This window comes from Lactuca serriola, chromosome 9, assembly GCF_051521515.1.
Source record: "Lactuca serriola cultivar US96UC23 chromosome 9, Lser_US96UC23_V15, whole genome shotgun sequence".
Lineage (NCBI taxonomy): Eukaryota > Viridiplantae > Streptophyta > Magnoliopsida > Asterales > Asteraceae > Lactuca > Lactuca serriola.
The window spans coordinates 157,423,587-157,447,830 of NC_136416.1; positions in this window are offsets into that span (position 1 = coordinate 157,423,587).

A 24,244-nucleotide genomic window follows, 5' to 3' on the forward strand; every position below is an offset into this window, starting at 1 on the left:
AGGGGTTGAAGCAAGGAAGGTGTGGGAAACAAAACTTACCTCAGCTAGCATCTTTTGGAGGTATCAAGTTGCAGTCTTTACTCTCTTTCTCTTCTAGATCTCTTTGTTGTTGAGTTTTAGGGTTTTATGGATTTTTTGGAGTCAATTTGGTTTGCTATGGACTAGATCTGAAGTTGTAACTTCAGATCTGGACCCTTATCAAGTTCTAGAATCATAAAGTTTTTGTTTTGGTCGTGGATGAGGCCCTCCTTGTGCATGAAACCCCATTAAGAGCTTAGATTTGGCATTAAGAGCCTTTTTAGTCATGCATGCACGTAAAGTCTGCAACTTTACATGAAAAGCATGCCCTAGAAGCTTGGATATGTAATTTGGAGACAATGCATGGCTTAAGGACTGAAGGAACTCGCCGAGTCGCAAGGTCGACTCGGCGAGTCACATGAAGATGGCCATGAACTCGACAAGTTGGATGAACAACTCGACAAGTCCGATGAAGATTGCCATGGACTCAACGAGTTGTATGAACAACTCGGCGAGTCGGATGAGTTTTCCCCAAGTTATGAATGCATGTGTATCCGTCGTGTTGCCAGAAGGAAACTCGACGGGTGGTCTTAGAGTTTCGATCGAAAATCGTAGGAACTCGACGAGTCACCCCGGTGACTCAGCGAGTGGGAAAGAAGTTCAAGGAACTCAGCGAGTAGTTGAGGGTACTCGACGAGTTAAGGTCAATATGGACTGTGGACCTTGACTGAGGACTTTGACTTTGACCAGGGGTTGTCTAACTGGTTTATGGAGTACCTTGTGAGGTTGAGGAATTATGAGTATATTCGTATTATGGTAATAGGTGGTGGAGTCTTTGGCAAGTGATCCGAGAGTTAGGATTTATCTACCGAGTCGACATTTGCGAGGTGAGTTATCCTCACTATATCAAAAGGGTCTAAGGCACCAAGGTCGGCCCTGTAGTTGTTATGGTTATGATATGATATATGCAATCATGATCTGATAGATCGAAATCAGGATAGACAGTATGTTATGTTTTGTGATCCTTAGGGATTGGTATGTTAGTGGCCTGCTGGGCCTATGCTCTAGTCAGGAGAGATTGTTATGATTGACGATCCGTAAGATAAATATGTTTGATGTCTGTATATGCCAGTATATGTTAGTTATGCGCACATGATTACTTGCTTGTTGGTTGGGTTGAGGCAGTCTTGCTTTGTGTTGAAGGCTAACATACCCTATGAGCGGTCCGTGGAGACTGTAGGCCCACATGGCGGCCCAGTCATGCCGAAGGCTCGGTATAGTTTCAGTTAGACTGTAGGCCCTATAGGGCGGTCCAGTTAGGCCGATGGCCCAGTATGCATATTGATTGATTGATTATTAGTTATATGATATTATCAGTGTGGTATTGGCATTTTAGGGGTAGCTCACTAATCCCTCAGGCTTACAGTTTACAGTTATTGTTTCAGGTACTTCGGGAGGTCATGGCAAGGCGAAGGCGTGACCGTACCGCTCCTCGTCCTTATGATCTGACTTTTGGGACCCTCTGATTGAATAATGATTTGAAAATATTCTTGTAAACAATACTATTGGGGTTTTATTTATGATTGAAAAAGTTTAAATTTGGCGTACAATTTATGGATGTTACAAGTTGGTATCAGAGCCTTGGTTTGAGTGAATTGGAGGAACACTCGTGTGAATCCAGTCTCAAATCAAGGGAATTTTCAGAAAATGATATTTTTTTTACAAAAATGGTTTTCATGGTAAAGGATGGAGGATGCAGAGGGTACGATCAGCCGGAGCCTGTAAGTAAACCCCAAAATGCCATACAGTTATTTGATATTATGATATGTTAGAACAACATGGTTGTGCTAGGCTAGGGATCTTCAGGAATCGCATGATAGACTTGCCTGATCATATGATGCCTACTAGCCTAGGGTTTCTTGTATATGGAATTGACATCATTACTGTAGTTGTTAGTGTATGCATCACAGTTGTGCGTAATCAAGATCTTATAGCCTGAGAATGTTGGATTCAGTCTTCGGATAGGATTGGATATTTGAAAGTCTATTGGGTCCAGTGTTATGTGCAACTAGCATGCACTAGCGCTGCAGGGGTTGATGGAAGTTTCATGGATGTGTGAGGTGTGGGAGCAGTGAGGTCAGTGGCGAGGTAGGCAATGCTCCCCTAGGAGCGAGGGTTGAGCGCATATTATGTTGATGATAGTATTAGGGTGTTGTGGTGATACTTGAGACAAATATGGGTAGGTGTAGAAGGTAGTATGGGCTCGTACTACTGAAAGCACAGGACCCATACGTGTAGCAAGGAAGTCACAACCCCTAGGGTTTGTGGGTTTTGGTCTCCCGATATTATGTTGTTTATCTGATGTCTTGAGTGTATCTTTCAGTATAATGGTGACGAGACGTTTTGCTGCTGGGTCCGGATCAGGATCGGGATCCAGATCAGGGTCAGGGTTGGGAGACGGAGGGTCAGAGGTGTCGGTAGCACCTAAGCCCGTGGTTCAGATAGGGACAGAGGAGTTGGATGACTGGATCCGGGAGATTCTGCATGATGAGGTCGCTTCGGTCTTTCGAGTGCAGCTGCTGGAGATGTTTGGGCCGATTAAGACCACGATGGTCGAGTATTTTGATGAGCGCTATGCAGCTCTAGCTGAGACAGCGGCCGCTGCAGCCACATCGGATGTAACCACGACAGGGATCGGAGGAGGAGCCGGTCGGGCTTTCCAGTACCGGGACTTTGATAACACAAAGCCCCTAACATTTGATGGTACACAGGGCTATGAGGTGGTTGTCTGATGTGGAGGGTTGTTTTTTCACGTGTTCATGTCCTGCTGACCAGAAGGTCAGATGTGCCTAAACCTGCTGAGGCTTGGGGCAAAGGATTGGTGGAGACTGACGACAGGGTCATACACTGATGACCAGCGAGCTGTTGTTACTTGGGAGAAGTTCCGGGATATGTTCCGCACCCACTACGTTCCATGTGTTGAGCGGGAGCAGCTGGCTCAAGAGTTTTTGACTTTGAGACAGGATGGGGGAGTCTGTGATGGAGATTACTTGTATTTTCATGGAGGGGGCTATGTTTTGCCTGGAGTTTGCCTCAGAGCAGTCTCATATGACTCGTTATCTGAGTATGCTCAAGGCGGATATTCAACAGTTTGAGGCTACGCAATGTTGTGATACCCTCCTGGATCTTCAAGAAGCCGCGAGGTGACGTGAGTTAGAGATTGAGCTGCATAAGAGGGAGCAGTGTCAGGTTCCGGCACAGTCTCAGCCGGTACCTAAGTGGTCTAAGACCGCTGATACTCGGACCGGGGGTCAGCAGAGCCGCACTTGTGGAAAGTGTGGTCAGGATCATTCTGGGGTTTGTAGAGCGGGAGTTGGTTGCCACACTGCTTCTTTATATGCTTCATTAACTACAATATCCTATGAATCTATAGTTTAGTCTGTTATAGTCTCTTTCTTGGGACTCCTCCAAATCATTGCTCCTCCATTCAACATGAATACAAAACCAGACTGTGATATGAAATTATATCTATCATTTTGGAAACTTGAATCCACATATCCTTTCACACTTAGCTCTTCTTTACCACCATAAACCAAGAACATATCTTTAGTCCTCCTAAGATACTTCAGAATGTTCTTGACTGTGATCTGATGACTTTCATCAGGATTGGCTTAATAACGACTTGTCATACTAATGGAGTATGGGACATATGGCCTTGTACAAATCATGGCGTACATGATCGATCCTATAGCCGAAGCATATGGGACTCATCTAATCTTGTCTAGTTCTTCACTATCATCTTGTTTAGTTCTTTACTAGTACTGGGGCATTGGGTTTTACTCAAAACCGTGCCACGTTGCATAGGACAGATACCTTCTTAGAGTCTTCCATCTTGAATTTCTTTAAGATTTGATATAAGTATGTATTTTGGCAAAGTCCTATCAGTCGCCTAGATTTATCCCTATAGATCTTAATACCAAGTATATAAGCAACTTTTCCCAATTCTTTCATAGCAAAACTCTTCCCAAGTCATGCTTTTACACTATTCAGTGTTGGGATGTCGTTACTTATTAGAAGAATGTCATCGACATATGAGACAAGAAAGATAACTACTCTCCCATTATTTCTAACATAAACACATTGTTCATCTTCATTTCTTAAGAAACCAAACTCCTTGATTTTCTCATCGAAACAGATGTTCCACCTGTGAGGTACTTGTCTGAGTCTATAATTGACTTTTTAAGCTTTCATGACATATTAGGAGACTTGTATTATACAAAATCATCTGACTAAGCCATGTAAACATCCTCAGTCAATTTCTCATTAAGGAAAGCAGTTTTTACATCCATTTTACATATTTCATAGTCATGAAATGAAACTATGACTAATAGTATCCTAATAGACTTCATCATAGCTACTGGTGAGAAATTTTTCTCATAGTCAATTTCTTGAGACTGAGTATAACCTTTTGCAACCAGTCGAACTTTATAAGTATGTATGTTCCCATCCATATCTGTCTTCGTTTTGAAGACTCATCTGCACCCAACAATTTTAAGGTCGGGTGAAGGATCAACCAAGTTCCATACTTGGTTAGGCTTCCTGATAGTTGTACGGGTCATTATCGCCTAATATGTTATCATCCTCTTGAGTGATATGGAATCCATAACACTCTGGTGGATGACGTTCTATATCAGATCTATGAGGTGGAAGTGGAGGTATATTAGATTCCTCAATAGGTGGTTCAACCTCTTGTAGAGGTCCAGTGTCAACTTTTGGTTCTGCATTTGTTGATTCTTGAATCTCATTAAGATCAATCTGGCCCCCACTTGGTTCTTGAGATATAAACTCCCTTTCATGGAAGACTACCCTTCGATCAACAAATATCTTATTCCCAGCAGGCTTCTAAAACAAGTATCTAAAAGAATATTTGGGATAACCAATCAAGTAACACCTTTCAAATATAGGTTCAACTTTGTCGAGTGCTTCTTGATGAACAAAACCCTCACAGCCCCAAACCTTAATTCGTTCAAGAAAGAGACGAGTCTCTTTCCACATTTCGAATGGTGTTTTCTCAAACTTCTTAGTTGGTACAAGTTATAGAATGTAAGCGACAGTTTTTAGAGCATAACCCTAAAACCTAATTGTAAGTGTAGCACGAGTCATCTTAGAATGAACCATGTCTAGCAAGGTTCGATTTCCCCTATCAGACAGACCATTATGGTGTGGTGTTCTCGGTGGAATTAGTTGTGAGACTATCCCACAACTTATAATATGATTGTAGAATTCATCACTAAGATACCCTCCGCCCTGTCATAATGAAGTATCTTGATTTTCTTATCTAGTTGCTTCTTTACTTACCTTTAGAACTTCTTAGATACTTTAAATGTATCAGACTTATCTTTAGTCAGATAAACATACCCATATCCACTAAAATCATCGGTAAATGTGACAAATTATCTTTCACGATGTCCGATGATGTGTCTAAACGGACCATATACATCTGAGTGGATGATGTCCAACAGATTTGTCCCTCTCTCACAGTTACCTTGTAACATCCTGAAAATCAAAAAGGTAAAATTTTCATTTTTATTATAATCAAAGCATTCATTTAACCTTTATTCAAATATTTAGAAGTAATTCAAAATAAAAGCATTATCAGAGTTCATTCCCAAAATCACGAATTAAGGAAAACACGGGTGTATGCTATGCGATCAAGTCAGGCCCTTCCCTTTTGAACCGGAAGTACTTGAAACCATAAACCACAAACTGTAAGCACAGATCTTAGTAAGTTCCCCAAATACCACATACCATACATATCATATGAGCCATACATATCATGCATATCCAACAATCAATAGAAAGTGTTATGTGCCAACCATAGTCTTGCCATTATGCCACGAGTTGTATCATGGTCTTCCCTACCAGGTTGGGGGCCAAAACCATGGGTCTTACAGACAAGTGTTAGGAGCCACCTCCTTGTCTTTCATGCAAGCATCACAAAGACAACTAGCATACAATCTATAGATACTTAACTAATTAACTGCCAGAGTTTAGACTCTAGTCTTGCATACAGATTGCCAAGGCCACCCCCTGGTCTTCCTACAATACACAAACCAAATGGACCAGCATTGGTGCCTTCATGTAACACCCCGTTTATTAAATAAATAAATAAACAAATTAATGAATGAATAGTAGCCCTAAAATCAGTAATTTTATAGCAAGGTGTTGGTCTCGAGGAGCTAACTGTCACAATTTTAGAAGTCAGGGGTTAAAAGTGTATGTTCTCAATTGGTTTCATAAATATTTATGAAGGCAAAGACTACTTGGTAAATTATTGGGACTTAATTTGAAGATATTTTGGAAACTGAGGGCTGTTGGGTAAATTGTGGACATGATTTGAAAGGGATTTCAGAAAGCATACAAATGGTAAATTTTGGACTTTCGTTGAAAAGATTCTCATGGGGAGGGACCAATCTGGTAAAATGTGCAAAGGTTTAAGTGGAGCGGGACTTTAACCCAGCGTATTGTTCCCTCCTGTTACATTGCTCAAGTCTAAACCCTAGATCGTCAATTCCCCAGCCGCCACTACCCTTGGAACGCCTTCATCTGCCGCTGCTTCGCTGAGGATCGCCGTCGTCGCAGCTCTGCTACCGGAAACGTTGTGTACAACCGAGATGCCCGCCAAGACCAACGACTGAGCTGAGTATTGTTTTTGCGAGGGTCGTGAGCGATCGGAAAACTGATGGTAAGCCCATCTGCCACCTCTCCCTCTCATCTCCTTTACTATTCTCGGTGAGTCAACATCGTGTACGTCGGTTGTTGCTGCCGGCAGCCCTATGGTCGCCATTTTGGGTCGTCACCACTGTTGGTCGCCATTTTTGTGGAATTCTGGCGATGTCCTGCCACCTTGTAGGTGGCTGAATGTGTGTGTGTTTGCCTTTAAGGGTTTTGTCTAGAGCTAAGAGTGAAGCATGTACGTTGTTTTAGGCAGGAATCAAGATAACCCGCCACCACTACCACCGTGAGGTGGCGGCTGTCATTTCCAACCACCATATGTCGCAACAAGTTCTTGATTGAGTGCATAACCTGGTGTTGTTGTGTTCCAGGCGCGTGTATGTATGTGGTTACTGAACAGGAAAACTCAAGGAAAACCACCATGGTTGTCATGGTGGCTGTTGCCGTTAGCCGCCATTGTTGTCGCCGTCTTGTGTCATCGTCGTCGTCGTACGCCATCAGGTGGATGGCTGGATTCATGTTGCAGTCAGAAAAAATGTATTATGTGTGGTGTTTTTGTTGGATTAGTGTCTAAGTCCATAACTATTTTGGTATGTACTTGACCCGATGGTGCATGGTCCTTTTGGGTTGCCTTCACCAAAGCAACTTGATTGGAGAAATAAATAAAGAGAGAGAGGTTATTATGATTTATTAATATGTTATGAGAATAATATATTAAAGAAGAAATCATATTTGTTTAATTAATATTGGTCAATAATTAATTAAGAATTAATTTTGTGATCAAATGTAATTAATTAAACTAGAGGGGCTGAATTGTAATTATGTGATAGTTACAAAATAAGGTAAGGATTATCCTAAGTATAGGATGGACGAATTTAAGGAGATAACGCCTTGGAATTCGACTATGATAAGGATTCAAGGATTATCTTATGGGTTGCTTGGTAAGCAAGCAACTAGATAAGGATAATGACTGAAACCCTATCTGTACACCTATATAAACCCCCTTGGCTCATGAATTCGTGTATGACCTTCCCAAGAAGTCCTAAGGACGAATTCCTACCTCTCTCCTCTCTCTTTATACCTTTTCCACTTGCTTATGGTGTTTGTAAGCCATTAGAGGATTGACACTTGTGACTCTAAGCCTTCCAAAGTCAATTCAAGGAGGAATTGGGATTGTTATTACTACATAACAATCAAGGTAATATCTTAAACCTAATTATATGTTAATATCGATTTCCAAATGCTAGAATTAGGGTTTATAGTCTTGGGTTCAAAGAATGTACAATAGAGAAACCTAGATCCAAGCATTAGGGTTTGTATGAGCACATAGGATGTCTTATGATCAAAATCCATCAGTGGTATCAGAGCCTAGCTTGGTTTCAATTGTATTGATGCTTGATATTTTTGAAAATTTTGAATTTTGTGTTTCTGGAGGCTGGACTCGCCGAGTCCATAGATGAACTCGCCGAGTCCAAGGTGACTCGACGAGTCCATGCCTGACTCGGCGAGTCGGCTCATCAGATGGAGGGTATTCCGGGATTTCTTGCTGTTTTTGCTTATGGATAGTTACCTTATCATGTTAGATCAATATTAATCCGATTTTTTGATATATATGACTATATTTTTGATCTAATTGAAGATATTTATCAATTAATAAGATAATTGTTTCCTTATGTGATAATTGATTAATTATTTTGACTAAATTGATAAATTGTTTTGCAACAAATCATTAAATAAATCAAATATGGATAATTATGTGATTAATTGTTAATTTAGATTATTTGTTATTTGATCCTTGTTGTTATGAAATGTTTCATATTTTCCCCTTTAGGTTTTATAGTTTAAATTTGAACCCAAAAGTTTTGTTGCTCTAAAATTTAAATAGTTAAAACCCTAATGTTTTGAAAAAGGTTTCAAAACTTGCCCTCAAGTTTTGGAATTTAAATTTTGATTAAATGGTTTAATTTTGATGTATATTTAAATTCTAAACCCTAATGTGTTGAAATGTTTCAAAACTTGCCCTCAAGTTTTGGAATTTAAAAGTTGATTAAAAGTTTAATTAGGAATGTTAAATTCTAAAACTCTAGTATAGTTTTGAAAAAGTTCAAATCACTCCCTTATGGTTTTATTAATTAATTAATGTGTATAATTTAAAGAGGTTTAATAAATCCATAAAAGTTTAGGTTTACAATTTAATTGAATTAAAGGTATAATTGTTAAATTAGACCACCTAGTATTTTGAAAGTATAAAATACACCCAATACTATATATATAACATTAAAAGTCTAACATTATATATATGTATGAGTAAAAGTCAGTCTTACCGTTAGTAGGCCTCATTCACGAAGCTGGTCTATAAGGGGTGTTTAAGGAAATTGCCTATAAAATGGCGATTGAATGGATATCCACTCTTACCCACCGCACTCTTGACTAGTGGAGGGTCGTTAGCCGAACGGGTAGGATAGGACGAAACCTTCCATTATAAGTATAATGAATTACTAAAGTAACTAAATGTTTTCATAAAATTCCCAATCTTAGTTACTTAGGAAAAAGTGAATTGATGCAATTCCATGAAATTACACTTTGTGCCCTTGCGAAGACGTTAGTGGAGCGTGTGTGGTTAACCGACACACTAAATGTGTCTAAGCAAAGGTAGAAAAGGGTGACTCAATGTTTGTCATAGTTCGGTGGAGCGTGTTTGGTTTACCGGCACATCGAATAGGTGACTATAACATGTGAGGGCACCATGTAAGTTTGCATGGTTATTCACACCCGCTTTGTGATCCTCGGCATCCCAGTCACAAACTAGAGGGGCATATCGAGATTTAAACATGCCATTGAAAGTTCAATGAATCTCAAAGGATCTAGGAGTTTTCATAGATTTAAAACTTAAATTTCTTTTTCGTTTTTCGCGGTGGAAATTAGTGAATCGTCATTCACTTACCTTCAAATATTCTTCAATTAGGGTTACGGCATCCCTCTCCCGAGTTGTAGAATATTGTGTTGGGTCCTAGCCTTAGTATTTCATTTGGGTGATTTACTAAGGACTCAATCTATCAACTAACTTGAATTCGTTTTTCTCCCGTTTTGTAGATGTCAAAGTTCGACAACTATGGTCTTCTCAAATCCCGTGGAACAAGAATTCCACATGAAGATGGTATTCCACGATTCAATCGAGGAACGAGAAATCATGCTTCACTTCCTCCTCCTCCTCCTCCTAGTGTTCTCCCCAACCCACAAGATCGAATAATTGAAAGGTTCAATACCACTAAAGCCCTATTGGAAATGAAACATGAAGATGGTAAACCCATGTGTGCCCACGTTCTAGGAATGAAATCACACATTGATAGGTTGATAATGTTGGGTGCGTCATTCCCAAATGAGTTGGCTGTGAATTGGGTTTTACAGTCACTTCCTGAATCATATAATGAGTTCAAAAGAAAGTATTATATGAAGGATCATGATGACAACCTCATTGACCTAACTTACATGATCATTGCTGGTGAATCAGAAATGATTTGGCGAAGCAATGGAGCGTATTTGTTGGGAAAGTCAACCAACCATGCTTCCGAGGACGTTCTAGGAGAACCGACCTGCGTTTGCTGCCAAAAGAAAGGGCGTTGGATACAAGTCTGCCCAAAGAGCCCGAAGAGTCCAGAAGATGGGAGAGTCAAAGAGTATGGCTGTGCTTCAGGTAAAATCCACTATCTAACTCCATTAAGTTCATATTCATTGATTCTTAATACATAATGTGATAAGATTGCATATGAATGTTTTTCAGGATCGGTGAAAAGAAAGGAAGCTTGGTGAAAGAGCAAGATGAATCTAATCACAAGGAATGGATCTTGATCGCATGGTCTTAAAGATTAGATTTTGAGCTTAGATAGTTATGATAGAGTTGTTAGAAAATTTTCTTTTGAAATACATAGTTTTCAATGGATTTTGCATTGTAAGGACAAATGTTTTCCGCTGCTTTTATAAATAAAATAAATTTTCGTTTGACTTATTTATTTATTTGTTTATTTCCTTGCAATGAAATCATTATGAAAATTGGTGTTTGCATATTTCTACAACAAATGGACATGATTCTTATTTAAGGTGTTTATGGAAAAGTCGAGAATTTACCAAATAGGGAGAGTTTCTCATCGCCCAAGTTTCAATTGGACAGAAACTTGGAATCATGCAACGTGAATGCATGATGAATGAGAAATTTCGTATTTGGAAATTAGACTAATTCATTGACAAAGTGTCAAGTGAAGGACTAGGAGATCGAGTACACAAAGTTGTGTGTTGATCAAAGTCCACCATAAGAGTAACAAGATATTCGTCATGATTTACTAAAGGTTTAGTAAATATGATTATACTTATAAGATTAAGTGTAATTCTGAATTGATTGAAAAAGTTTAAATCAATAGTAGAACGAATAAGAAGAATCAAGTAGGCAGAAAGATAAAAGTTTCTCCATTCTAAGAAGAAGGGAGAATAACTTTTATGCTTTATGATGGGTCATAATGATTAAGAACCATATCTCAATTGATCCTCTAAGTGAGTCTTAGTACAATTGTATGTCTATGAAGAGGAATCAAGAATTGAATAAATGGTTAAATTAAGAAGTCAATCATACTTCGTTCCAAGACAAGTCTTAAAGTTAAGATTGTGACAATGAGTGAAAAGTATTAAGAAGGTTTAAAACATTTATTAAATGTGGTAAGTTGTGATGTCTTGTATAAGACAAAGACCAACTAGGACCAATTTATGAAGTGTTTCGATAAAAGCTACACTAACTCTTGGTAAGCAAGCAACTAGATAAGGATAATGACTGAAACCCTATCTGTACACCTTTATAAACCCCCTTGGCTCATGAATTCGTGTATGACCTTCCCAAGAAGTCCTAAGGACTAATTCCTACCTCTCTCCTCTCTCTTTGTACCTTCTCCACTTGCTTATGGTGTTTGTAAGCCATTAGAGGAGTGACACTTGTGACTCTAAGCCTTCCAAAGTCAATTCAAGGAGGAATTGGGATTGTTATTACTACATAACAATCAAGGTAATATATTAAACCTAATTATATGTTAATATCGATTTCCATATGCTAGAATTAGGGTTTATAGTCTTGGATTCAAAGCATGTACAATAGAGAAACCTAGATCCAAGCATTAGGGTTTGTATGAACACATAGGATGTCTTATGATCAAAACCCATCAGTTTTTTGGTTGGTTTTCATGAGAAAAACCACCACCACCACCACCATGAGGTGGTGGCTGCCACCTCCAACCACCCCATGCCGCCACAAGGGTGGTTGGGTGTGTGTTTAAGTGTTATTTTTGTGTGTGCGTTTATTGGATTTCACGTTGTAAATTTTGTATTTTGATTGGAATAATTAAGAAAAAACCGTCACCACCACTACCCGAGATGGTGGTGGGTGGTGCCCAACTTAATTAATGATTAATAAACCTAAAAACTTAACAAATGGGCTAATTGGATTGCGATTGGGGTTAGAAACTCTAGTTAGGGTTTGAAAAACCCTAATCTTGGAGATTTTAATTTGGACTTATCAGGACTCACATTTTGGGCCATTGGAATTGGATTATGTATTAAGCCCGACCACACTGTATGATTGAGCTAGTAGATTGATGAACTTAATGGATTAAGTCCTTAATGGGTTAAATGTTTCTAATTAACCGATCGTCATTTCATGTGTAAAACCTAATTGTGTTGGGTTTAGAGTTGGGCCTTTCTGTTGGGCCTATATGTATGGACCCTTGATGGGCCAACTATTAACAAGTAAATGGACTAGAACACTTGGATTGGGCTTAAGGATATGGCCCAGTGGACAGGTTTGCGCCCAATTTGGAAAATTGGGCCATAGATGTGCCATAATCAAGCCTTGATGATTATGAGATATTGGACCATCAGAATGCCAAGTGTTGGACTAAGAATAAATCATAAATGGTTGGGCCTTAAGGAAAGACCATGAGGAGGTTTGGGCCTAATTTGGAAATTGGGGCATAGTTGGGCCTTGGTTGACTATTTGGCTTTTTGGGCTCTCAGGGTGTAACAACGTAAATTTTCAAAACAATTTTTCTTTTTAAAACATACTTCCATTCGTAAAATATCACAAAAATCCATTGTATCACATGGTGTCAAAGTAAAACAAATCCCAAGATCTCAAATACATAAATTCTCCCAGTGTGTACGGATCATGTCGGCGCCTTCCCATGGTCCTCGCTAGTACCTGAAACACATAATAAACAACACTGTAAGCATAAATGCTTAGTGAGTTCCCTAAAATACCACATACAAAACATATTAGCCACTCGAGGCTATAACTTTGTATGACCCTCTAGTCAAAGTGTCTTAGTGGGACCCTCCAGTCCCATAACTCTGTGAACCCTCTGGCCCTAACTCTGTGGACCTTTCGGTCTTAACTCTGTAAAACTCTGAATCACACATAGCACATAATCACATAGATATCACATCATATAATATCATACAACATACTCTGTCACATAACTCTAATTACCACTCTAGGTAAAGTATAGTGAGAAGACTCACCTCAGGTGACTCAGTAAATCTCGAACTCGGGAACAATGATCTAGCCACCGCCTAATCACATAAAATAATTACTCTAATCAATACGAATCTCAAAGGCTAGGCTATTCCCTCTCTAAGTTCTCTCAGAAGGGTAAAAGACCATTTTACCCCTCCAATGGCTCAAAAGTCCCAACATTATCTAGACCCTAAAAGTCAACTCTAGTCAACGGTCAAACTTTGACCAGACTCGTCGAGTGCACATGGGCAACTCGGCAAGTCCACGTGGGTCCTATGAGTCCTAAGCCTCACTTGGCACGTCGAGTCACCCACTCGACGGGTTACTTCTATCACGATTCGTGGGCAACCCCGACTCGACTCGTCGAGTCCCCGGGACCTCTAAAGGTCCCGATCTAGAGTCGAACACTCAAAGGGACAACATACTCATCAATTCAAGCCAATAAAAGGGTATAGAAAACCCTATATTCAAGGATCTTAAGCTAAACGGAATAAGGGGTCGAATTACCACCTCAACAATGGATATCCAAGCTTGAAAACCACAGAATAGCAACCCTTCTCTTGCTGGAAACACCTTCTTCTTGCAAAACAAAACCAACAATGGATCAAAATAACATTCTCTCACACACAACTCGCTCAAGCTCTCTAGGGTTTCTCTCTCTGGACTGGTAGCCGCAAATGAGAGCTATAAGGACCCTTAAATAGGGAACAGACCCAAAGATTTAGGGTTTCTGCCGCCAGCACAGACTCTTCGAGTCACCTAGAGAACTCGTCGAGTCCATTCGTTAATCCATTCAGCGAATCCTGATCCTACTCGACAAGTCTAGGTGTCAACTCGTTGATTCCCTATCTTTAATTCAAAATAAATGATTAAAATAAAATACCTCGGAATCCGGATGTTACAATTCTCCCCCACTAGAATCAGACTTCACCCTCGAATTCTCGCTCTGCAAACAACTCTGGATGCTGCTCCCGCATCTCCAACTCCGGCTCCCAAGTCAGCTCGGACCCCCTCCGATGTTGCCACTGGACTTGAACCAGGGGCACTTCCTTGTTCCTCAGAATCTTGACCTTTCGATCCCGGATCGCGATCGGTCTCTCAACATAATTCAGGCTCGCATCCACCTGAATATCCTCCAGCGGCACCACCGTCGAATCGTCAGCTATATACTTCCTCAACTAAGACACGTGGAAGGTATCATGTATCTGGCTCAACTATGCAGGTAGCTCCAAACGATACGCTACTCTGCCCATCCACGCGGTCACCTGGAACAGACCAATGTACCGGGGCCCCAACTTGCCCCTCTTCCTGAATCGGATCACTCCTTTCCAAGGAGATAGCTTCAGGAGAACGAAGTCTCCCACCTGGAACTCGAGCTCGGATCGTCGCCTATCCGCATAACTATTCTGGCGACTCTGAGTTGTCAACAATCTCTGTCTGACCTGCTGTATCTGCTCTGTCGTCTGAAGCACTATCTCGATGCTACCCATCACTCGCTGCCCTACCTCTCCCCAGCATATGGGAGTACGACACCTCCTCCCATACAACAACATAAAGGGAGGCATGCCAATACTCGAATGGTGGCTGTTGTTATAGGAAAACTCAGCCAACAGCTGTGTCCCAACTTCCTCCGAAGTCTAACACACATGCTCGAAGCATGTCCTCGAGCGTCTGAATCGTTCACTCACTCTGCCCGTCCGTCAGTGGGTGGTAGGCGGTACTGAAAAGCAACCTAGTACCCAACTCCTCATGGAACTTCTTCCAGAACCTGGAAGTGAAATGCACATCTTGATCTGACACAATCAAGATCGGTACTCCATGCCGCGATACCACCTCTCTCATAAACAACGATGCCAGCCTCTCAGCGAAAGAGCCCTCACTGATAGCAAGGAAGTGAGCACTCATCGTCAGTCGGTCAACGATCACCCAAATTGCATCGACACCCCTCACGGTCCTTAGCAATTTGGTGACAAAATCCATAGAAAGTTGTTCCTACTTCCACTGGGGAATCTCAAGTGGCTGCAACTTGCCATGCGGACGTTGGTGCTCGGCCTTAACCCTGCGACTGGTCAAGCACCTCTCAACGAACCACGCAACATCCCTCTTCATACAGGGCCACCAATAGTCTCTCTTCAGGTCCAAATACATCTTAGTGGCCCCGGGATGGATCCGGAACCTCGATTTGTGCATGTCCTCCATCAGAATGGTACGCACCCTGCCCTCAAATGGCACCCAAATCCGACCCTGAAAGGTCATAAGTCCTCGACTATCGGCAACGAACTCAGATACCTGCCCGATCACCCGCTCTCTCTTGCGATTCTCTGATCTCACGGCCTCTGACTGGGCCTCCTGAATGGTGTCCAACACCAGAGTCATCACCGTCAACCTCATATAGACGTCTCGTATCGATGCACTCGCCATCCTCCGGCTCAGGGCATCGGCTACAACGTTAGCCTTGCCCGGGTGGTACAGGATCTCACACTCATAATCCTTTACCACGTCCAACCATCTGCTCTAGCGCATATTCAGGTTGGGCTGATCCATCAAATACTTCAAGATCTTATGGTCCATGTATATGGTACACCGAACCCCATACAAATAGTGTCTCCAGATCTTGAGGGCGAATACCACTGCCCCCAGCTCCAGATCGTGGGTGGGGTACCTCGTCTCATGAGGCTTCAGCTTCCTCGATGCGTATGCGATCACGTGCCCTCTCTGCATCAGCACCGCACCCAACCCCGATATCGATGCGTCACAATACACCACAAAATCCTACATTCCCTTCGGAAGGGCTAACACCGGGGCTTTGCATAATCTCTGGCGCAGTGTCTCGAATGAGGCCTGCTGCTTAGGACCCTAACTAAAAGCCACGCCCTTCCGGTTTGATGTGTGTAAAACCCACTAGTTTTAAACCTACTTTTAATTATCAAATAACACACAAAAGGCAGTGAACCTATCAATTGTGGTATAGCTAAATAAGCAGGGTATCGAACACAGGGAACGACAAATTAAACTAAAAACTAATTTAATCTAAGTTAATTAAGAAGCAGGGGTTGTTCTCTAGTTTTACAAGACTAGAAACTTACTAATTATTACTAATTTAAAGCTAGAAAATAACGATTTAACTAGATTCAATAATTGGAAAGGAACTTCTGTTTAGTTCAACTTGGTTAACTCTATGGTTGATTTTCAAGGTAATAGTGCAATGGATTAATTCTTTCGTTGGTTACCGATTCAAGTGATTAGATTTATGTTCACTACCCTAATCCTTAGCAAATAAACTAACTCAAACAGTGGCCAATTGTCTAATTTAATTATATTTACTAGATTAATTATTCGGGTTAAGTTAGACTTGCAATAGTTAACTAATTTAGTCTTTTTAATTAACCTCTTGTTTGATAGTCATCTTACAAGCTTGCAAATGAATTTACTCAATTTTCTTATTAATTCTAGTTTCATATTCATTAATCCTAGACATATAACTATGTGGTCACAATATATCATATGAGGACAATAATCAATAGATGTTCATTCTAATCAATTATCTTCCTATTAACAGAAAATTAATTATTATTCACACACAAGGTTCTTTAGCAAGCTAAAATAACAAAAATTCACCAACTTGGAATTAATCCTACCAATCAATCAAACCATATTGTCAACTTTGTATCCCCAAACAGAAGTCTAAAGGTTTTAGCTCATAATTAAAGTAAATAACAGCAAACAATCAAAGTCAAGTTGCTTAATCATGATGAATAAACAAAAGAATAAATGGAATGATGAAATTTTGCCTTAATTACTCTCCGGAATTGAATTCTAGCTTCCTTCGTCGTCTTCTAGGGTTTTTTAGGCTTCTCAATCGTAGCAAGATACTTCTGAATCGTCCCAGAACTCCTCCTAATCGATCTGTGGAATTATCTATAAATATACGAATCGACTCGTCGAGTCAAGTGGTGACTCGTCGAGTCCCTCTCACATTCCCCGTATTGCGATAACTCTCTGGGATCCCGAGTCATTATCTTCTCGATCCTTCGATTGGACTCGCCGAGTAGACGATATGACTCGCCGAGTAGGTGCCTTTTTAAGTGTTTTCCTTCTTTATTCCATTCTCGATCTTCTAACTGTTTCTCCTGCTTCCTTTCGCTTCCGAGCTTCATCTTTGGACTGAAAAACATAATTTAACACTTTTAAGTACCTTTTGTCCATAATATGCGATAATTAGACTAATAAATGAATAAAAATGTATACTTAATATGAACTAATTATGCACATATCACGGGTCAACCTGGTGAGAGGAACGACAATCTTGGAGAAATCCTTGATAAATCTCCGATAATAGCCGGCCAACCCCAGAACACTCCTGATCTCGGTGGGGGATCTCGGAACCTCCCATCTCATCACAGCCTCAATCTTGGCTGGATCGACCAATATCCCGCTCTGATTAACAAGATGCCCTAAGAACTGGACCTCTCGTAACCAGAAATCACACTTGGAGAATTTGGCGTAAAGCCTCTCCGATCTCAAAACTCCGAGAATCTCTCTCAAATGCTCCTCATGCTACTCTCTGGATCTCGAGTACACCAATATATCGTCGATGAACACAATCACCGATCGATCCAACATCGTCCTACACACCCGGTTCATGAGATCCATGAACGCTGCCAGTCCATTGGTGAGCCCAAAAGGCATCACTACGAACTCGCAATCTCCATAACGAGTCCTAAACGTTGTCTTCTGGATATCCTCATCGCGCACTCTCATCTGATGATATCCAGAACTCAAGTCGATCTTAGAGAACCAAGACGCTCTCTAAAACTAATTGAACATATAATCGATCCTCAGTAAGGGGTAACGGTTCTTGACCGTCAACTTGTTCAACTCCCGGTAATTAATGCACATCTGGTGTGAACCATCCTTTTTCTTGAACAAAAGGATCGGTGCTCCCCACGGTGAGCTACTCGGTCGAATAAACCCCTCCCCCAGCAGCTCCTGAAGCTGCGAGGATAACTCTTGCATCTCTGGCGGCGCAAGGTGATAGGGTGCCTTGGAAATAGGCGCCGCTCCCGGAACTAAATCGATGCGAAACTCCACCTGCCTCTCGGGAGGCACACCCGGCAACTCCTTAGGGAAAACGTCCGAGAACTCTCGCACTATCGATACATCATCAATCGAACTCGGCCTCTCCGCGGCCACTCGTGTGTCCATCACATAGGCTACAAACCCACTACAACCCTACTGTAGACTCTGCCTCGATCTAGCAGGAGAACAAAATGCTGACCCAGAACAGGTACCCTCGCCGTACACCATAAGTACTCCCCCACTAGGGTCTCGTATGGTCACCAGTTGTCGCTCACAGTCCATAACCGCTCCAAACCTGCTCAACCAGTCCATGCCTACTATAACACTGACATCCCCCATCACAATCGGGACCAGATCTATCGGAAACTCAACACCGAAGATCTCGAGTACACATCCTCGAATCACCTCAGTATCATATACCGCTCGCTCATCAGCTGTGGAAACTCGTAGAGGTCAACTCAACGCCTCTCGACAGATACTGATGTGCTGACTAAAGGCTAACAACACAAATGATCGACTCGAACCCGAGTCAAATAACACCAAAGCAGGTACAGAACTCACAAGAAAAGTACCTAAGCATATCATAATATAAGCACAATATCTAAAACTCAAAATAAATAGATGAAATACATACCAGCCACAACATCGGGCGCTACGCGGACCTCCTCCGCTATCAACTGGAAGGCTCTCTCGCGAGCCTTTGGCGCCTCGGCCTTCACTGGCCGACTCTCAGTAGCTCGTACGACAGCAGGGGAAGATCCCTACGGTGCTCCCTATGCCGACCCCCACAGTTGTGGACATTCGACCTTCCGATGGCCAGTCTGGTTGCAGTGGAAGCACACTGCAAATCCCTTGGGGCAATCCTTAGCCATGTGCCCCTCCTTGCCACACTTGTAGCAAGACCCTGCTCGACAAATTCCCATGTGACTCTTGCCACACTTGCCACAAGTGCCGCCCTTCTGGTTCCCAGATCTCGAATCGGAGGGCTTTGCCCGCTTGGCTGCTGCCTAGGACTGTGCCGGTCGTCGATCCCTCCCGTGAGACTCCGCCTCCTCCCTGGCATGAGTCTCGAGCTCAATCTCCCTCTTTCGAGCATTTGCCTGAAGCTCGACAAATGTCCGGTACGTCAAGTTCGCCATAAACTCGCAAATGTCTCTCCTCATAATACTCAGATATTGACTCATGCGTCTCGCTCGGTAGACACATGCTTAGGGCAAAACATCGCCCTCTCGTGAAACATCCTGGTAATCGTAGTAACAGACTCAGTACCCTCCTTTAGGGTCAAGAACTCCTGGGCCAACCATTCCCTTTCCACCGGGGGAACGTACTCGTCTCAGAACATAGCGGTGAACCTCTCCCAGGTCACCGTGACAAGCCTTGCAGAAGTGATGTGCGTTGTTACGAACGTCCACCAGTCCTTCGCTCCCAAGCGAAATTGGTTCAATGCAAACCGTACCCTCGGGTGCTTCGGACATGAACATATGTAGAAGCACCCCTCAATGTCAGAGATCCATCTCATCACAGCTATCGGATCGTGAGTCCCATCGAACTCTGGTGGCTTCGTGTTGCTGAACTCTCGGGACAACAATGAGTCACCCCCTGCGGCCTGGTAGCAGCAACGGCTGCAGTGGCCGCAACATCAGTAAGAGCAGCGTACCGCTCGTCAAAAGTCTCGATCAGAGTGGTCTTGATAGACCCAAACATCAGCTCGGATGGCCGCAGCCACTTCCTCATGAATCAACATGCGGATCTCCTCATCACTGACACTGCTGCTCTCATGCGTGTGGCGTGTCCCAACCATGATGTCTCTGAAATGCAACATAAAAATATCAGAGATTCGCTCGAGCATACTCGCACTCGATAACTCAGCCCTACTTGCTCTTCAGTACCCTAAGGATTCTTACTTGGACTGCGCATTGATCCAGTGTTTCCAGTAGTACGGGCCTTTATAGTACCGTCCACACCGCATCAATATTCACCCCAAGTCCTCCTCCTAGGATCCCAGATCACAAGTACTCTAACCTCGCTACGCATAGGCTACTCTCCAGTAGACCTCTCATATGCTCCTCGCTGCTACCTATTCAGTCTCAAGCATCTCATAGCAGCAGTAATCTCCTAGGCTAAGGCGTCACAAATCAGGCCAACCTAGTCCTAATTACCTAGCCTACTCTAGCATGAATAACATATCATATCATGTCACATAACACCTAATGTAAGGGTATTTTGGGAAATCACCATTCGAGCGATGACTGATCGTACACACTGCTTCTTTCCGCTTTTCTCAAATTCTTTTAATTTTAGAAAAATTGTTTCTTTTGAGGAAAAACTTCCTCAAATCCTCAGTTTGAGTTCAGATACGCCCGAAGGTACATCCGAATCCCTCAAACCAAGGCTCTGATACCAACTTGTAACAACGTAAATTTTCAAAAAAAAAAATTCTTTTTAAAACATACATCCATTCATAAAATATCACAAAAATCCATTGTATCACATGGTGTCAAAATAAAACAAATCCCAAGATCTCAAATACATAAATTCTCCCAGTGTGTACGGATCATGTCGGCGCCTTCCCACGGTCCTCGCTAGTACCTGAAACACATAACACACTACACTGTAAGCATAAATGCTTAGTGAGTTCCCCCAAAATGCCACATACAACACATATTAGCCACTCGAGACTATAACTCTGTATGACCCTCTGGTCAAAGTGTCTCAGTGGGTCCCTCCAATCCCATAACTCTGTGGACCCTCAGGCCCTAACTCTATGGACCTTCCGGTCCTAACTCTGTGAACTCTGAATCACACATAGCACAGAATCACATATATATCACATCATATAATAGAATACAAATACTCTGTCACATAACTCTAATTACCACTCTAGGTAAAGTATAGTGAGAAGACTCACCACGGGTAACTCGGTAAATCTCGAATTCGGGAATACTGATCTAGCCTCCGCCTAATCACATAAAATAATTACTCCAATCAATACGACTCTCAAAGGCTAGGCTATTCCCTCTCAGAGTTCTCTTAGAAGGGTAAAAGACCATTTTACCCCTCCAATGGCTCAAAAGTCCCAACATTATCTAGACCCTAAAAGTCAACAAAAGTAAACTCTAGTCAACGGTCAAACTTTGACCAGACTCGTCGAGTGCACATGGGCGACTCGGCGAGTCCACGCGGGTCCTCTGAGTCCTTTTAAGCCTCACTTGGCACATCGAGTCACCCTCCACTCGACGGGTTACTTCTGTTACAAATTGCGGGCAACCCCGACTCGACTCGTTGAGTCCCCTTATGAACTCGGCGAGTTGCTTCCATGGCAACACTCAAATGACTATCTGAGGTCGGATCTGCTTCTCTATCTTATAGATCTGACCTTCCCATACCCAATAATCATGTAAAGGTCCAGCCTTTACGTGAATGCAACACACAAAGGGCTCCTTTTGATGAATTCACTTCTAAAATGGCAACCTAAGGTCATTTCTTCCATGGAACAACATAAAGCAGGAAGGATAAGGCTCTCTAGACCTTTAAGATTTGACACTCAAAGGGACAACATACACATCAATTCAAGCCAATAAAAGGGTATAGAAAACACTAGATTCAAGGATCTTAAGTTAAACAGAAGAAGGGTCGAATTACTACCTCAACAATGGAGATCCAAGCTTGAAAACCACATAATAGAAACCCCCTTGACCTTCTCTTGCTGGAAACACCTTCTTCTTGCAAAACAGCACCAACAATGGATCAAAATAGCTTTCTCTCACACGCAACTCGCTCAAGCTCTCTAGGGTTTCTCTCTCTGGACTGGTAGCCGCAAATGAGGGCTATAAGGACCCTTAAATAGGGCACAGGCCCAAAGATTTAGGGTTTCTGCCGCCAGCACAGACTCGTCGAGTCACCTAGCCGACTCGTTTACTCCATTCATTAATCCAGTCAGCGAATCTCGATCCTACTCGATGATTATAGGCATCAAATCGTCGAGTCCCTCTCTTTAACTCAAAATAAATGATTAAAATAAAATACCTGGAAATTTCGATGTTACAATTCTCCCCCACTAGCAATGTTTTAAAAACCGGTTTTTTAATTGAACCGGTCAGGTGACGTTTTCCGGTTCAACCGGATGGTCAAACCGGTTCTATATTTTATATGTTTTTAATTATTCTGCATACATTGATTACAAAACTTGTCATATTTTTAGTATTACAAACATAAATAGAATGCAACATATAAAAACAATCATTATAGAAGCCAAAATCAAACAAAGAAGTCCAAGACTTTCCGGTTCATTCCGGTCCATTCCGGCTCTTACCAAAACCGGCCGGTTCAATCCGGTCAGGAAATCGTTATAAAACCGGTCCAAATCGAACCGTCATCACCTCCAGTTCCCGGTTCGACCGGTCGGATCAAACCGGTTTTTAAAACACTGCCCATTAGAATCAGACATCACCCTCGAAGTCTCGCTCTGCAAACAACTCTGGATGCTGCTCCCGCATCTCCAACTCCGGCTCCCAAGTCAGCTCATACCCCCTCCGATGTTGCCACTGGACCTGAACCAGGGGCACCACCTTGTTCCTCAGAACCTTGACCTTTCGATCCCGTATCGCTATACTCTGATATATTTTGAAAGATGTTATGATATTTTGATATACACGACTCATGGTTTTTATATGATGTTTGGATTACAATGGTTTTATTAATGATTTAAAATGAAATTTTTGGATTATATTTTTTGGATGTTTCACTTCAACCCATAGAACAGTGAGGAGACTTACCTCAACAACTGATCCCATGAAAATATCTCTGACTGCAGATCCGCTAGAGTCTCGCGCTATCAAACAAATAAAACCCAATTAACATTTGAGTTCCAAACCAAATCCAATAATTCATGGATGGGGAAAAAGACCATTTCTACCTTTCACCTAGTTTGGTCCTAGACTAAGGCCCAAACTCTTCATCAAAAGGCCCTCAAACCAGAAGTCATCCAAAGCCCACTTATCGCCTAATTTTCCAAATTGGGCCCAGGCCTTACATGGGACTAACCTTAAAACCCAATAACTTTTCTTAATCCAAATCACATATTCACGACTACTCCAACAAACCCCAAACAAATCAAACATGTCGAGTACGCTCCACATACTCAACTGGTACGCCCATCGTACACCCTTTGGGTCTAGTACGTGTAGCGTACCAGATGGGTACGCACAGCGTACTCCCCTGAACCCCAATCTCCTCCATTAAGCACTTAATCACTTAATGCCTTGCTCCAAACTCACAGATCTGATTCCCAGAAATGACTTATTACGTAAAGTTGGCAACTTTACTTGCATACATGGCTTAATGGGGCTCTAGAGCTCAAAAGATCTTAATGAAAGGTCTAAACACATGTATGAGTCCAAATAAACCATAAAGATCACATTTTTATGCCTTTGGGATGCCTAAAATGTCCAAATCCACAAGAGCAATCCTCTGAAACAACTATAGCTCACAAGAACCTTCAAAAGAGGCTAAAATGACTAAGAACAAATCCAAAAGGAGATCTAACCGAAGAGTGAGCAAGATAGAGACTTTATACCTTCAAGATCACGAAATGATGATTCAACTTCTGGATCTTTAAGCTCCTTTCAAAATAGTGAGTCTTTAACCTTCTCCTTCTCTTGCATAAACCATCACAAACACTCTCCTAAGCTCCAAGACTCACTTAAGGCACTCTAGGGTTTCAAGGTAGATGAAAGGGATGGAGGGTGACTTAAAAGACTCAAAGGATGACCATAATGATGATTATATAGGGTAGGAACCCCAAAATTAGGGTTTTTGCTCTGAAGGGAGTACGCCCTGTGTACCCCTTAGTACGCTCAGCGT